A 16,910-nucleotide genomic window follows, 5' to 3' on the forward strand; every position below is an offset into this window, starting at 1 on the left:
CAGAGCATCACAGTGTTGCCAAATCCGCGAGAGCTTTTCTACCCGCGCGAACTGGAATTACATATATTCAGAATCGCATTATTCGGGAGCGTCGTAAAGAGTGACCGTCACGCTGAAACCGTCGATCGGAAGTCGTTCTTTTGTTGGCCCAGAGCAAAATTTAGTCTGGGCCGGGCCATGATCCGGTTTAATCGTAATTATATGGCAAGAGAGAGGGAGACGCGGGAGGATTAAACGTCTGGAACAAAGGGGCGGGGATCACATGTTGTTTCATTATTTATTGCTTCTGCAGTGAATTATTGGCAACGTGCACCTTTCCATTGCACTTCTTATAAACTCAATTCTTCTTATTTACGTCACAAGACAAAATAATAATTATTAGTGCTTAAAAACTTTCATCTCCAATTATATTTTAAATTTTAATATAGGTGTGCACACGTTTCGGGATGTCGAATTTAATATAATTATATTATATTCAATTAATACGCATATATAACATATACATACACAATAATTTTATCATGTAATTTATATATTACAATACAAATAGTATTCATAGTGTTGATATTAGTGTAGCACTTGATATGTGGATCTTTTTAATATTTGATTGATTTAAATGACTTATGTCTATATGTAAGATATTTCCCAAGTTATTTAACTTTATTGCGTTTTTACTAGCGCGAGTTTAAATTTGTTCACATTAAAACTTAAATTTCCTTTATTAATTAATATCTTTGAAATAGAAGATTACGCTAGTTGAGTTATTCATGTAACAATTATCAAAATAGCGTGTAAATTTGATAGGCTATTTTTATGACTTTACCTCATGCCAGTTCTCATTTGACTCCATCCTACTAGATTGCCAGACACTCGTCGTGAACAGCTCATACTAGACTTTTCGTTTTCTTTCTTTTTTGGCCGATCTGAGGAAAATGTACCGGCGGCGATCGATGCCACTATATGTTAGCTATCGAATAGAGGCAGTGGAACATAAAGGAAACGAAATAAAGAAAAAAACATAAAGCGGAAAGCGAGAGAAAGATCCTACGGGTACACATATATTGCGAAAAAAACCCTACAGTGAGAAAGAGAAGGAGTTTAGTCGCCTTTTCGCGTGTCCGAGACGACGTGGTAACGAACGGCTGAGGCAAGAGCAAAGTTTGTCCTCGTCGGCAGGGAGAAGATAGGGGTAAACGAGACAGAAAAAGAGAGGACAGAAAGAGAGAGAGAAAAAAAATCCAGCCACCGAGCGCCGTGATACGCGGAGTCAGGGGAAGCAACGTAAGATGGAACGAGAGCGATGGCGCGGGCGAGAGAAAGAGAGAGGTGGTCATAATCGCGCAGACCGCGTCATAATCCGCGACGAAAAACATTTGACGAGCGCGCCGGGCTGGTAAAGGGGCAACGCGATTGGGCGTGGTTCGGCTTGACGCCGCCCACGTGCCTGAGTTCTCCCCACTATCGTCCACCGACACGTGGGTGGGGGGGGGACTAACTTTACGCGACGCGCGGAATCGCTGAGCGACGAGGCGAGGAAGTGGGGGGTCCGCGAGACGAGGACGGAGACTCGCGTGGCATTCATCCCGTGACCACGATGAGAGTAGGACGAAAGACAGGACACATACACGGCAATGCCGCTCTACACGAGCGCGCGCGCACACACTTTGCCCAGCATATATATACACGGTGAGATTTTTTTGCGCGCGGTGGTCTTGTTGGTTGGTCAGTGCGGAGATCGGCTGAAGTTTTGCACGAAGAAACTTGGTACAGCGTCCCGTATGCCGTGTCCGTATTGCTCGGTGTGCAGTCGATGAACGTCCCACAAGACCGCAGATTTTGTTGGACAATTACACCAAGTCAAATAACGCGATTTAGACTCCGTTAGATAATTGCGTCCACGAAACAGTTAAATTGTAAAGCTAGGCTTAAGGATAGAGAGGCTAATATACGAAAAAACATGAGATTCCTGGCCTATAAAGAATGGTGTATACTGGTTCAACTTAAGTAAAACTGAAATATTGTCATATATAAATACAGAACTTTTCTATTTGTTTAAATTGAATTTTGTTTCTAATGTAGGCATATTAAAAGCAATTATTTACCATTATATTATTTCAATTGTGAATTAAAATAATAGTCGAAATGCACAGAAAGAATAACTAACATTTGTTTCGATTAAATAAAAAGCTATCATGTAACACGTATAGTGAAGTATGCAATGGAAAGCAAGTAGTTTTATGAATAATCAGAAACAATTTTGCCGCCCATATACGTATAACACACACTTTTCTTTAAGAGATTGCACAAACTTCATAAAATAATAATTCTAAACAGATTCTTCAAGATTCTTGGGAAAATATAGTTAGGAAAAGTATACTAACAAACATATTTACGATAAAGTTATGTAGACGTAAGATATATCGACGTAGGTATATATAGATGCATGTTAAAATGAGATATCATATATATACCTATAGAGCTAACGCATACATTTATAAAAAAAATAAAGGGTAGCAAAAAATGTTACGTAACAAATTTCTCCAACCACAATTGTGTTCATTGTACACAGATTGTTTCATCAAAATGATATAAACTTTTCACTTAGGGCGATAATATTACTATCAAATTATGTCTTCGATTGCGTTGCTATTCCGCCCGCAGGAAGTGGACAGTACGCGTATGTATAGTGCATCCGGTCTTTGAAACGCTACGTTGATAGTGCCAATAACTCGCATATAATTAATGATGCCTACCAACCACTGTTCGCGAGTGCGCTACCACGATATAGACCATTTGTTCCTCCCCCGATGCGGTGAACCATCGCATACGCGTAGTCGCATTAGTTAACCACAGTGGCTGCGAAATTCTGGAAACCGACGAACTGCGTATAGGAGACGGGGGATTTCACGAGCCGGTAGAATTTATATGTGCGAGAAAAAAATATGTTGACTCTCGTGATTGCAAGGTTGATATATAATGCGCGATAAATCCGCAAATGCGAGAAACACAAACAGTAATGAGTGTTAACGATTATATATCCATATTCACTCACACTTGTTTGTTCAGTATAATCATGCACTACGGTGATATCCGTATTTATCTAATTGTAGATGTAAATTTTATATTTAATCACCCCTTATTAGATATTTCTTTAGACACTCAATGGTTTAAAACTTGGTCCGCAAAATCAGCAATCTCGACTTCCTATCTCATCCTCAAGTTATCTCCTACAACCGGATATCGTGTTCCGCGACGCCTTTTATTTCACTAAACAGCAACTCGGCGAGCTGGATACGCAAGATGAATTTCCCCTCGCCAACGTTTCGAACGAAGATTCCAGGCAGATAGAACACGTACATACACCGACCTCGCTATATGTATATCGGCGCGCAGCCTATAAATCTTCTCGGCCCATAAACAAAGCTTTTGAACGCGAAAGGTCGTTGCAGCATGTGCGTGACGACCGTCGCTTCGCTCGCTCCGCGAGTAACTCGCGAGAGAGACAAGAGAATAGGAGGAGTAACTCGTGCGAGGGTGGCAAGACCAGAGGCGGGGTGGAACGGGGCTGAAAGCTCTGACGGCTGAATTTAACGCCAAACTCATCAAGTCGTAGCTTGCTTCCTCGCGAGGAGTATCGCGTGGTATCGCGGCCAATTTTGTGCTCTTAGCAGCTTCGTCTTCTCGTTCGCCGTATCTTAGCATATGTATCCCTTGAGTTCCTCGAGATTTCGACGACGTTATAAACACGAGCCAGTATGCGGTGTAGACTACCCATGAAGCACTATTCATAGTACTATTCGTATAATATAGAAATTATCTTTATATACACATAAATATTTGTATATAACGTATACAAAATATACATGTACACAGTTGGAAAATTTGTGTTAAATATAACATAAATCACATGTTCCAAACGGTCCACTCAAATTTTTGTGTTAATTTAACATAATATAGATAGTTAAATGGTAACACCGATACTCTATGTTAATATTTCAACAGAAAAAAAATGTAATTTTGATCGTAATTTAAAGTTAATTGTGTACAATTAACGTAACTTTTACGTTGAATCATTCCCACTTCTGTTATAGAGTAAAAGCAAATACTCTTTTTCTGTATATTTCAACACATTTAATAAATACGTTCAAATTGTGTTACTTTAACATATTTTTTAAATTATTTTATTTAATAATTTTACATTTGATATTTGTTAAGTTCAATTAACATAGCAGGCATATGTTAAATTTACACATGTATGCACACGTGTGATTACTTTACCCAAAAATTTTAATCAGCAGATTTTTTCACAAAAGTACAAATTTTTTCCACCAGTTTATATGAAATCATACGCGAAACACTGTACAAATGTAATATTATTATGCTCCAAAAACCCTTTAACGTGAAGAGAAACGCACTTTTCTTTGAGCACGAGAGGCTGGAACGTGCAGTTACGGATCTTGCTTTGAGTGACTTGTTCGCGTCGGGGAATCGAAGCAGACACTAATGAAGGTTGCGTGATACCAGTTGATCGTCAGTTGCATTGAAATTGGAGCGTAAACGACGCGTACTTGTCGCCACCTTTGGACATGCGGCTTTTCCTTAGAGAAAATTCGACAAAAAGACACACGGCGAGTGATAGAGGCCTAGCGATGCATCGCTCGGATATAGACGAGAGAAAACTGTGCGCGAGCACGGAACAAACCAATTAAGTATTTTAATGGGACGGGGTTACCCGCGGCTCTGTAACAATCGGATAAAACAATCGGAGGGCATGCCGATCCATCCCCGCCGAGAGCGGTGGTAAAGCCGGATTGCCTCGGGGTGATCGTTGTCGACGAGGACGAGAGGAACAGAGGGGCCGGCGGAGAGATGACGAGAGGTTGCGGCGGTGTCGGTGATGGTTTAGAAGTGTGGAAAGACAGTGAAAATTCCCGACGTCACTCCAGCGCGCCGCGGGCGTGTAAATTTGCGCGGATCGATTCCGGACAGGAGAAACGAGGAGGGAAGGAGAGACAGAGAGAAAGAGAACGAGCGAGCGAGCGAGCGAGAGGGGAGATCATCGCCGGTTCATGGAAAACGCGGGAGCGCGCGAGAGGAGAGTCAAGTACCTAACCGACGCGGCAACGAAACGCCCGGAACAAACAACAAACAAGCAAACAAAAACCGGCATCCGCCGTCTCTACGGCGCCTGCCCGCGCGAGGCGCGCTCGGCGTCACGATTTTCGAATTCTCCGGCCTGTCCGAGACTCCGCCGCTACGTGGGATGCAGTGGCGAGAAGCAAAAAGAATGCGTGGATGTCAATTACACGTTATGCTTCTTAACCCGAGATCGGACGATCGACTTCACGTGCAACGCGAACAGATAATTCGAATAAACGTTGCTATACATATAGATGATGTAAAATTGGTATTTCGATTTAATAACGTTTTATAAGGGCAACACATTTATGTATTAAATGCATATATATAATTGACGCAATAAAAATAGGAATGAACTTTCTATCCACATTTTTATCAGGGTTAATAACACGCAATTGCAAACATATGTAAATTAAATTAATGCGATACTCGTAAGATATATACGGATAATACAGTCGTCCTGTTAACACGCGGCGACAAATACGATGGATCTGGATAATAAATCGGGGTCGGCGAGTGTCGGGCCCTCGATGGGATATCGCCGATCCATCGATGTGTTTAGCAGATTTTGGGGTGGAAGAAGCTAGAGAGATCAGGATTCGTTCGGCGAACCCCGACGTTTACCGACGTAATCCGTAGCGACCGTAGCGATCTGTACTCTGTAGAAGAGCGGGAAAGCCAGAAGCGGGAGGGTGATTCTCGATCGAGTGGTTTGACAGGGGTAGTTTAGTCCGAGATATATATATATTTCTAATACTATTAGCCGGTGTTCCGTTACACAACGACAGATGGACGGGCGAGGAGATATATACGTTCTGTTTGGATTTCGGTGTTTCGAGGGTGCAGCTGCGAGTGTGTGTTATACCGCGCGTTACCCTGTTTGTGCCCTGACATCAATTGATAGTTTTGGTAAACGAGGATCTCTCCACAATAGGCCTCGTACTGCTTTGCAAGAAGGCTTGGCGTCTTCGTTCAAGTACATTCGTTTTCTCTGTGTAATGCGATTTTGAAACCTCGCAACTCTGCGATTCGACAAATACGGGGTAAATCAAGATTTTAAACGATATCTACTTGATTTTTATTATCCAAACGATCTAATAAAGATTTATAAAAATTTGAATGGTATATGATTTGGCCAAACCTGGTCATAAAAAAGATAATTAGCCATAAGTTATTTTAGTAGCTACGCATTAATTAAGTTAGTTATAGTTAATCATATATTATAAGAATAATCAAACATATAATATCTTACGTGGTGTAGTGGGAGATAGGTGATGAAATCGTTATTACTTTTTGGTTGGAAACGCGAAAGCGTGACGAACAAACAACCGCGACTATCTGCTAATCGCGTGTACCCCGAAGCCTCGCCATTAATTAGATAATTAATACTCACTTCGTGCGGCTCAAGGTATATGTCCAATAGATTGCAGCGAAATTAACACAGCATATGTTGCTTAACCGTCGCCGGATCTCGGCAACGAATTATCGATTCGCCGCCCATGTAGCTGCGAGCGACGATTGTTCTACTCGAAATTCACTTCCGATAACGCGGAGACTCGATTGTGTTTCCGGGAGTCAACTTCGCGCCATTGATTGAATTATCGGGCATGCAGTTGATTGAATTCGCCGTAGGTGTACCGCCGCGTGGAGAACCCATTTAACTCATCGTCCAAGTAACTGTTTAAACCAACCGACTAGATATATGTCTTCTATTCTGATTAGAACTCGCATATGAAACTCTTCGTCCATTTATGTTATCGCACGTAAATTTTAAAATAATTCGCGTTAAGTAAATTTGGAAGTTATCTGAGCGCGCGTATTCTATAATGTAAAAAATTTATATTTATATACATCTAACATCACTCTTGATTTATACTGTGACATAGAATTAATTGTAGTATAATAATAAATAAAAAATAAATACAGCCATACAGGAAAATTGTATTAAAAAAATTTTAATTAAGAGGTTCTCTTTTCGTGAAATTACTTTAAAACATCTATTTAATACACTTTTATATAATTTATCGTCTAAAATTGACATTGTTAGGCCATAAACGATGACGCATTAAATTGTAAAAAATTAAGATCACGAAATTTCTAAATATATTTCCAATTGTACACATAACGTGGAAAAAAAGCACGAGGCCACAGACCTGTCCGACCTGCATAAAAGCCACGACTGACATTCGAGGGCTTCAGGTTAACAATAAAAGTGGCGATGCCTACATGTATGACGAATCATATGTAGAATATCTCGTTAACTATTACCAGCTAATCTTAAAATAGACGTGAGCTTTAGCGTATCAGTATAGTATATATCTAGAAATATGACAAATCGATTGAGCATGAAACGATACTCGTAACGAAACCTGTAACATGCTGAAAGCGATGGCATGTTGCTACTTTGCACAAAATCTAGAAGATTACTTCAAGGAGTTGTAAATTTTGTGTCTGATACGATTTTCAATACTTTTATGTAATTTTTTATAATTAAATAATAAACGGCGCTTTATTCTAAAATGTTTCTTACATTTTTCAAAAAAATTATTATTATAACTTACGAAAATATAATATTGGATATTTCGCCAATTAAAATAATTCGTCCATCGCATATAGATATAAAAAAAGTCCGATATACATACATACGCGATATCCTCGGCCGTAGAGAATTATACGTGTCGTAATTCAAGTTCGTAGAGATGTCAACGCTGCGCAACACGTATGGGGAATACGTATGCACGATCGCCATTTTATCGACTTGACTTTTATTTAGAAACTGATTACCTATGCAAGTAAGCTATAGTTTACCGACGACAACTTTGCTATTCACCCTTCGGTACTATCTCGGTACTGTCACCGTCGGGTTTCGTCCGGTGCGTGGTACACGGCAGGGAAAACAGTAGGATAATTTTATTGCAGAGAGATCCGGCATAGAAAAGCCGATTCATAATTAAAGAAAATAATAACGTCGGCCGATGTTTACGGTGGTAACATCGCGACACGCGCGATCCTTTCCGACATCGATCGTGACTGCGTGATGTGTGACACATAGGGTTGCTTTCCCATGTGATGACAAATAAAATTTTCTATTGTTTAGTAACGGCCCTTGATTACATTAGTGCTTCACAAACAACGTAATTGACATCGGAAAGAGAAAAATATATCAGACGAATGTATTGTCGAGGCCATTTGAAGCGATCAATCGCGATTTGATGCCAACGAATCGTTACGATCATAAAAATTTAATTCTCCAAGTATCCCCGGAAAAACGGCGCTGGCCCCCTTTCGTGGCATTCAGCCCAAAGTGTTAGAGGAAACGTTAATGGTTAATTAATAGATCGGCACGCGAGGAGGGCCCCGCGAGTTCTCTCGCGTCTGCCCGCTGCCGATATCGGCGAGCGATGCCCCGTGACACGAAAACACCGCTCGCAACCATCGTCGTTCCATCTTCTCCACCTTCATCTCCGCCGCTCTCATACGCAGACTATCGTCCGATCTATCGTCCTACTCTCTTCTGTCCGTTTCCGTTTCGATGTCGCGTCCCTCTTCTTGCTCGTTGGTTTACGAAACTCGCGAGAGACCTCCGGAGCCCCTTCATCCCCGCCACCGCCCGGCCCCGCTCGTTGTCTCGTGGTCCAAGCTGTTTTGTCCCGTCAGTCCCGGGCGCGCAATGCGATATCTATGGGTTTCTTTTGGGGCCTTGTGTCGAAGCCGCCATTATAACGGAGAGAGAGAAGTCCTCCCCTCGATTCCGTCGGTCCTCTTCCTCCGTTCCAAAGTACCGGGCCCGAAGTATGGTTCACAGGGACGTCAGGCTGCAACCGACAACGACGACTATGACGATGACGACGGCGGCGGCGGTGGCAGCGACACGCGTGTACGAGTGCAGCGCTTCTGGGATTGTTTTTCTGCATCTTCTTTTTTTTTTCAAGAAAGAGGATATGTGCGCTTCATGCGTGTTAAGCAGAAAGAGTAGGAGAAGATGAAGGAAGAAGAAGAGGGCACGCTAGAATCCCGTGCTCTCCCTGATCTCTAGTTGGGCTATTCACGGCGGTGCGCGCCTTCGAAAGGGATGAAAGGGTAACGCGGTACCCACGGCGACTGTCCTCTCGTCGTCCCTTCGGACCCTCTTTTTGGCAGCGCGCGTGGAAAGAAAGGAAGAGGTTCGAGAGACAGAGGCGGCGGCGCTTTCTGTACACGAGAACTCCCTCTTGCCTGCTTTTGCCTCCTCGTCTTTAAGCAGCCTAATTATTGCCCTATCGACATAGATTTCTCAGATCGGATTACGCCGCGGTCTCTTGGATCGCCACCGCTACGATTTAACGCCTAAGAGCGTTCTCAAGATTCGTCGGACGAAACGTTCGGCGGGGCATAAAACCCTACGAGGATTTCGATGATGCGATTATTCCTCGTGACATAATAAGAGATTGTATATAATACATATTAACTGCATATTAATAAGAAAAATATAAAAAAATAATACATCTCGTGGCGTAAAAAAAAATTGCAAAATAGAATTGAAATTTATTCACTACAGATTAGCGCTTCGATACCCTATATGCCTCGCTTCGAACAGGATATTACCTGAGACTGTCACAACGGTCACAACGAATGAATCTGCGCGGTGGATCCCGCAAAATATTTACCCAGGCCTGCCTCGTGAAAAATGGCTATTGGGCGGCGCTGAACGTGACAGAGCAATACGAGGGAACTCGTTCGGTCGTTCATCGGACATAATGTTGCCGTTTGCCGCTAACACATGAATATCCAAACGCACGACACTCATCGATAATTCAATATCGCACGTAGCAGCGGCCTAGCCCGCCACGGCCTCTTTTGTCGTGGTATGTCGCGCCGTAATGACGCGTCTCTCCTCCGTCGTGAAAATTTAATTGATCTGCCAAGACCTTCCCACATCCACGAAGGACGTACGTGTGTACGCTACACTAATATGGGCCCCCACGGATACCGGAAGTCTAAGCGCGTCTATATCATTTCCCTCCACGCACTTAAGACATTTAAGGGCTGCGCACAATGAAAGGAATAGGGAACAGTTCAATATTAATATATGACATTCATTAACATATGTAATTTATTAACACAGAATAGACGAACAGAGGAATAACGTTAATGAAATTTTATTCTATTTCTGCATGCCATATGCACAATTAATATGTTAATATTCACAATTTACATTTACAATAATACAATTTTAATTGCTCCTACAAATAAATTTTGTCCGTGATAAGAAAGCCGTGAAGAGGAAAAGTAAAAATGGCACTATAGACCAAATTTACATAACACGACAGGTTATTCATATATATAAATTGTGACGATGATAAAATTATATTTAAATATCCGCGACGTACCCGCGCGAGATCTCTTCGGATGGGCCAGGTACAATCTTGTTATAGGTGTGCATACGTGCGAAGGGAAAAGAAATGAGAATTTCAGAAGAGTGTAGACACACGACTTTATGACCCACGCAACGCGACGTTTTTTGTTGGCGGATAATGTACCTTGCAACGTTTCGATGGGGTAGAAGGAGAGGCGATCGAAAATACGTGAAAAAAACGTCACTCGGTATAGCGACCTACCGAAGTTGATTACCTCGTGTGGCCAACAGTTTGCGGAGCAAACGTCGTTCAGTTATAGACGTGCTCTAGTTTAAGTCACGGAATTCGCACGAACGAACGAGGACACGTCGGACTGCGGCGGACTCCCAGCCACCGTGGTTTAGCGACTGGAACTTTGCGAACCGGCGGAATCGACGGACGATTTGCTCCACGGGTCGTCCGAATATGGAGCAGAATTCTGGCGCGGAGTTCCGCGCATCGCGAAAGTGTGCATAGTTGCGCGTTCCTGATTCCGATCGCGATAACAACCGCAGCACTGCGGGAGTATTTATTCAATTATTCAAAAATCTGGAATATTTCGAATAGGTACAAATGTAGTATTTTCTGGCAAAATCTTCGTGCGTTCGTTGCGCTGATGCTTCTTTGCGATTTTTTATCGACGCATTTATCTGTGCGCGCATATATAAGATAGCTATCAAGATAGTAATTTAAATATTATTTCCACAAAAGTTTTGCTTAGTAGTTTTGTTCGCTGTAGAGATTTGTTCGCTGGTACAGACTTGCTAACTTTTACCGCAGGTACTCCAAAGCGCAAAATTATAATGTAATACATGATATCAACTATCAAGGGGACAAAGTTTTTGCCCGTTCTACGTCCTGTATTTCGACAGACTTTTGTACTTACTGTCGTCAGATAATCAATCCGCGCTAAATCCAACACGTGGGGGAGACAAGGGGGCGTTTCGTCGTTCCGCGGCGAGCTGTATTTTAAATGACGTGTTTGTAAGTTTGCCAAAGTTTCGTCGGTTTACTGTTGGCCGTTTCCACAGCGAAGATTGCCGTCCATTTGCAGGTTGCGATGCACCCGTTTAAACCCTTTCCACTTATACGGCTGGAAACCTTATCTATAGCCTTTATACGCGTACGGAGAACGACGCGAACGTGCGCTCTCGGCATCTAAATAAATTAAAGAGTCTCTCCATTCGCAGTGCTCTCCGCCAATCGAACCGGCGCGTACTGTCACTGCAAGGAATTCCGTCCCTATATACATACCGTGAGAGAAAATGCCAGTGGTTGAAGTCACTGCAGCGAGCGCTACGTCTCCTTCGAACCGTTTAATCATTCGTTAGCTAAGATTATAAATATTTTTCGCTACTCATTATTTTCATTCCTGGTTGAACAAAGATAAATACCTTGATAAAATGAGTTTTACAAAATCTCTTCCGCACCTGCTGCGTAATATAATAAGAATCGAGAGCTGCGTCGAAAAAAATATCCAGACTCAAGACGTGCGACGAGTCACACCACAATGGCCACTCAAACTGCACTCGAATTTGTTCGGAGCATTCGTGAGGGAAACTTCACTTACGACATTTTCTTTATTACAAAAGTGTACCACGATTTTTATATCATTACATATACGTTTTGTCTCGATACGCCTGCGAAAAGCGGATTCGTAAAGCGAGAGGAAAATCGCGAAGGAAAAAAGCCCGGACGTGTGGAGTAGGGGCACACACCACACACACCGCGTCGTAAAGAGAGAGCCCGAAATACGATCTCCCTCGCGCCGCTTGTGAAAACGTAGGAAAAGATGGAGGAAACTATGAAATTCCGGCCATTCTTCGCCCGACAATAGGACGCACGGGGATATATATTTCGGAAATTCCCAATGGCACACGCGTGCACCACCGTCAGTATAAAAGGGGGTCGCGGAAGGGCGGATAGAGGAGGCAGGAGGGGTGGCTCCGCTTCCATTATGAACGACGCGTTTTTTTTCCCCGAGGGGTGGGTTTTCTAGCGTCGTGCCCAACCGTACGTGTATTAACGCGAAGCGTTTTGTGCCGTCGTGTGCGAAGGGGCCCTTTCTTCGGGGCAGCTCGGCCAAAAACCACCCCTGAGGTGAGCACCAATGGAAATTCGGCCGGCCGACCGCCTCCCCGAGCCCGATATCCCCGGAATCGGTCGGAAACTCGACCTCTCGATTCATGTCGCGCCATGAAAGCGCGCCGGCGAGCTGCGCTGATGAACGCGATCGATATCGTAAATATTTAATTAATAGATGCGAATGCGAACGATTATCACGCTGGGAATATTTTACACTTGAATTAGCGGTTCATGCGAGTCGTTTATATCGAGGTCCTAAAAAATTATCGTTTCACCTACATATAATTAAATTTTATTTAATATTATATTCAGTAGAGTAGATTATTTTGATATTTCCATTTTTTTAGAATTGTAAAAGTGCCTCTTGTATTGCGCGATTTCCCCACATGTAACTCTCATATAGACATTAACCGCCATCGTTTGTCACCAGAAAAAACGTTCATGCATATGTATATATGATGCAAGAGAGACAATTATCATTAACGATCATCGCGGTATCACAGTTTGTGGAACTTATTATTATTCAATTATCACTCGTTAATTTCTATTTCTTTATCGATTTACTCGCGTATTTCACTGCGCTTGAATATAGATGTTTTCATGTCTCATAAATTTTTACAAATTAATGTAATTTAATCACATCACGTTATTACATAAATCGCGAATAATACCAATAATATTTCTGTAAGACATTCGTGAAGAATATTCCATCATGAAAAGCATGCTTAGTTAGAAAATGGAATCCATGAAAATCCATCTATCATTTCATCGATACCATCGAACGGATTCAAGCCGAGCCGCGTATTGTGAGCCGAGAGAGGTGAGATTTGTGTTACGCGCTCGCGTTTAATTAATGCCGAAAACTCCCGGCGCGATACAACGAGAATGAGCGATTTTTTTCGGCAGCGCTCGCAGAGTCGCGAGATTCGCAAAGTTCCGCGAGTACCGCGGTTTTGCCGGTATTCGCGAGCGACGCGTGAATATTTCATGGAAATTATAAATTACACGGCACGCGCGGAATGCCCGGATGGGAGCGAGCCGCCGCGGATCGCATCAAATTTCTGACGTACAATCGATGTCAGTCGACATTTCCTCGCGACCGCCACCGCGGAAAACGCGAAATTTCAATCGCATTCAAATAATTATTCGCGATCCGTTTTCGACGCTCGGGACACCGTGAATTCGCGCAATAAAATTGTCGTTAATTGCCGTCAATGATCGATATACTAATACGAATTGTTGGAGAATTTTTATTCTCTGTTTTTGTTACTTTCGCGTAATAAATGCATGACGTCAGCGCGGCAAAATAGTTTGACCGTGTACGCATGTGATCTTTTGTTTCGAGTATTTCGCGTATATGCATATATGCATATATGCATAGACATACTTTTCTGAGGATTTCCCTTGTTACCCGCTTCAAACGTAGTACGCTCGCCGAATGTAAACAGACGCGCCTTCGGGATTACTTCCAAAGCCCTGCAACGCCACGCTTTCGTCGGATTAATCTGGAATACATTTTAATTTTCGTGGGGTAATTACTTTTAAAATACACGAGCACGCACGCAACGCAAATTTTTCACGCTCTGAATTAATTAACTTAGCACATGTATATCAGTTTACCAAATTCTTCAAAAAAATGTGGCTTTATATTTCTTTTTACATAATTTTTTTTTATATTTCCTTTATTTTTTCTCTCTCTTTTGTAAAAGAATATTTACGACATGTAAAAGACAAAACTAACAAAATAAATATAAATAAAAATTTATCAGTTTTTCTTCTAAAATACTCACAGTATTAGTTTATATGACAGACGTATTTATAGAATATTTTCTATCATCGTTGCAACAAACTCCATTTGTGTTTCAGATTGTTAAGTGTTACATTAATCACGACAAAAAGCAACTTAAAATTTTGAAAGTACGTTCATGCAGCAAATACATATCTGGGCCGTGTGCGTAGTGTCGCGTAGAATCTCTCCCCCTTTTCCGCACATGCAACACCGCTACTGGCAACAACCCCTTATTATCCCGGGCACTCCTACCGCGATACATAACTGCCATTCGCATTATAACCTGCACCTCGGCCATTGTGAAACCGTAGCCTGTGTTTCCACGGCTCTTCTTCGACGTCTGTCATTAATTCAGCTTTACTCCGTTGACGTGTACCTCCGTATCATTATACCGCGCGCATACTCTCGGAGCAGGAAGAAGCACGGAACTGGCAATTCAGAATGTCGGAAAGAGCACGGGAAATCGGCACCGGGAATTTCATTAACCTTAGACCAGATCCGTGTTAATTGGCGTGCAGCGCGAGATTCGCGCTCGCATTCAACATCCGGCGAGGCATTTTTCCTCTGACACTGATATTAAACAGCAGATGTTACAAAAAAAGGTATTCAACCAGATGCACTTCTCTTCACGATTTGATCTCTCTACGCGGATATTCTCCCTGGATTACCGTCATTCGTGTAAATTACACGATCTTTGACCAATTTTACGTTGGAAGCCCGCTTCTTTCTTTTTTTTTTGTCTCTTTTCAAACATACGATTGGATTACCTCGCACAAATTACTATACATTTTGTCTGATAAACGAGAACGAGAAGTTCCGTTAATTTGGCAACGGCAACCGAGCTGCTTGGAGCGTCGACTAACGTTTTCTCGACGCCGCCCGATGGGGGAAGATTTAAACGGTAGGTTGTGTGGACAACCCAGAAAATTAGTCACATCCGCATTCAGCGCTAAATCGTTCCCGTGTTCTGCTCTTCCTATTGTCGCTGGCTCCTCGACTGTGAAACTTTTGTTGAGGTTTCGCCCGAGGGTTTTCCGCGGAATTCGTGGCCGGCAAAACGACGACGAACGTCCGCCCGTCCGACCGAGTTCTTGGTCCAATGAGATCTCGGCATTGAATAATATACCATATGTACAAAACATCAAGTCGAGAGAGGATAAAAGTAATCGCGCGATCTAATTTTACATCGCGTCCGGTTTTACGCTGCGCACAAAAATGCAATAGAAATTAAAATAGAAGAGGATTCAATCGGCTACTTTACTTCTTGGCCCTCAAGATAATGATTGATGGCCGTTAAAAAAAATATATTATCGCTGTTTATCGAAATTACACTACAAATTGAGATCAAGTTTTCCACTTTGTCTCAGGGAAATTTTGTCTCCAGGGTACTAGCACGTTCACAAGAAAGGAGAATTAGGTCACTATTTCTCTACTTCCGCTTGTAAAACTCGAAAAAGCGCAACGTCAGGCGCAAGTTTGTGGAAACCGCCAGGAGAGGTCAGGGGGAGATAAAAAATATCCGAGAATTCTCCGTCGAATTTCGTGGACTCTAAATTTTCGCGCGACGGAATCCAAGAGAAAAAAGCAACGCGGACAAAACGCGGAGTGGAATGGAGAGCTATAGGGGACAAGATCTTTGGGGTTGGTTTTTACGCACGAACTACATCCCGATACCGGGGATGAAGGAAGAAACATCGATCCCGGGGTAACCCATACGCCACCGCGTATACCTATACCTATATATACGCGCACACGCGGGCGCACGGGTGCGCGTCACGAACGCTCCTTCGGGGGCGAGAACGTTCTGTATAAAGGGGGATGAAGTCTTATGGGGTTGCGTCTTTATGTGAAAGCATTCCGCAGGTTCTCATGCCGGTCTACGAATTCTGGTAAGCGCCCTTTTCGTCGCTCGACGCCCGGAATTCTTTCTTGCTCTTCGATTTTAAGTTGTTTTGCGAACAAAGCACAAAACATAAAAGCGCGATGCGCATAAATTATTTAAGACAATTTCGCAAGAAAGAGATATTAAAGAAATTTGATTCTCGGAAACTATCCGCGATAACGTTGCAAGATGTAAAACGGATGCGAACTAGTGGAAAATATTTAAAAAACTTTGAGAAATTCGAATATCACTGACGTGAGCCATTCAATACTTGGAGTTTCTCGACGCTGTCGCGTTATTTTTTTAATTACAAATTCCTGAAAAAAAATTGATACTACTGTAAACGACAGAGTTAAAAGACAGTGCGTTTCTCACGGTTATCTATTGTATTACATTTCGCGTAAAACACCATTAACGTTCCCGTCGCAGGCTCTCACTCTAGTAGAATTCGGATGTCTCAATCATCTTTGAGGAAATGAGTTTGGTCGTGGTCACGTGACTTTGTCCGCGAAACTAAAACCGCAGAGATTATTAATTCCCGTATAACAGTGATTACGGATCCAGAACCAATATCATTATGGCTCTCGTGGCTCTCCCTCTCTCTGGCTCTCTCTCTTTCTCTCTCTCTCACTCTCTCTCT

The 16,910-nt window shown here is 42.5% G+C and overlaps 1 protein-coding gene across 1 annotated transcript in view; it reads right to left on the reverse strand.

The window, feature by feature from the left end:
* Positions 1–7,303, reverse strand: part of LOC139821293 (Fanconi anemia group J protein homolog) — a 182,876-nt gene extending 175,573 nt beyond the window's left edge. Inside the window, exon 1 of the mRNA XM_071792291.1 lies at positions 6,533–7,303. The gene's annotated coding sequence lies outside the window, so the exon portion shown is untranslated. The remainder of the gene's footprint in view (positions 1–6,532) is intronic.
* Between the last annotated feature and the right edge of the window lie 9,607 nt (positions 7,304–16,910).

This window comes from Temnothorax longispinosus, chromosome 1, assembly GCF_030848805.1.
Source record: "Temnothorax longispinosus isolate EJ_2023e chromosome 1, Tlon_JGU_v1, whole genome shotgun sequence".
Taxonomy (NCBI): Eukaryota; Metazoa; Arthropoda; class Insecta; order Hymenoptera; family Formicidae; genus Temnothorax; species Temnothorax longispinosus.